The sequence below is a fragment of the Oreochromis niloticus genome, linkage group LG4 (assembly GCF_001858045.2).
Source record: "Oreochromis niloticus isolate F11D_XX linkage group LG4, O_niloticus_UMD_NMBU, whole genome shotgun sequence".
Classification (NCBI taxonomy): domain Eukaryota; kingdom Metazoa; phylum Chordata; class Actinopteri; order Cichliformes; family Cichlidae; genus Oreochromis; species Oreochromis niloticus.
In genome coordinates, this window is record NC_031969.2 from 32,998,556 (window position 1) to 33,000,149 (window position 1,594).

The window sequence follows — 1,594 nt, forward strand, 5'->3', positions numbered from 1 at the left end:
TTACACTCTCTTCACTGGTCACTTTATTAGGTACACCATGCTAATAAGGTTGGTTTTCCTGGGGAGAGAAGGGGAGAAATTAATTGATGGAAAATCGAATAAACCACCAGTGCTGTTGAACTTTTTACTCACTGTGTTTGTAAACCTCTCTGCATTTGATTATTAGTTATTATTAATCTCTGACTTTCTTCCTTAGCGCATCTTCGTCTGTCTTCCTCCTCTCACTCACAGCTAGTTCAAGCAGATGGGCGCCCTTCCCTGAACCTGGTTCTTCCTGTTAAAAGGGAGTTTTTCCTTCCTACTGTCACCATTTACAAGCTCAAAGGGGGTTATTTGATTGTTGTGGTTTCTCTGTAATATTGTAGGGTTTATGCCTTACAAAAATAGGTGACTTGACTGGCAGATCCAGTTTGGTGTCAGCCATGAAAGCATTGTTCCAGGAAACAAATATTTATATATATGTTTCCTCCAGTACAACATCCTTTATATAATGTTACCATTACAGTGTTTCATGAGAACCAGTTTCCAAAAATACCCCCTCCTTCACACGCACACACATTTATTTATTTTCATGTAACCCAGCAGTGAAAGTGAAATCAGAACTGTGCAAACTGAGCTACAGTAATGACAAATATATGTTTGCAGCTGTTCAGACTTGAATCAAGAAGAGAAGGAAGTTTCAAAACAAGTTAAATCACCTGTTAAGTCAAAGGGCTTCTGCTGGTTTGTAGAAAAAAAAAACAGATAAAGATCAGTTCCATGCAGCGTTCCAGTAATCCACTCCAGTGAGCACAACATCACCACCCTGGATCAGTTTTATCAATTACACCGATCACATGATCAATTTATAGTCAGAACAAACAACCTGCCGAGACAAAGGTGTAGTGCAGTATGGTGTCTGTTGGCTGAAAGCTAGATGGTGCTCCCGTGATTATCCTTAATCAGAAGGATGGTCTTGCAAAAAAAGCAGTTTCTCTAATATGCAGTGTGAGGGTACATAAGGGTGAGATATGGTGTGGTTTCTGCCAGAATGAACAAGCACACAAAATAAACAAAAGATCACAGTATAAATGAGGAAAAAAGTGAACTAAACTGTTCAAGTAATGAATAACTATTAAGTAGCTACGTCAAATCTGCATCAGATCAGCAAAAACAGAGGTATCATGGACATACCACATGTGACGCACAGCAGTGTTAACAAATAAATGATGACCTTTCACTCAGTTCCCAGTCACTGTCTGCTTCATGGACAATAGGACGTGACTGAAGGCAGAGGCAAGGATGAAATGGTGGAAGGTGAAGATGGAAGAACGTTGCATATTCCCATTCGATCTTATTTGTCCTGGTGAAGCGAAATGTGGCTTTGATCAAACTGCAAACACATTAAAAACAACTTTGACTTTGGTCTCCTGGTGTGAATGAATTATTAATCCTAAAAACCATTATTAATTAATAAAACTTCAACATTGCTGTTTAATACAGCATGTCTGATGTGAGGAGGATCAGGTGAGCTGCAGTGAGGTGCAATGAGCGTGTCAGAGAGAGGTGTGTTTAATGCAGACAGAGAGGAGGAGGACAGAGGCAGGTTATATAA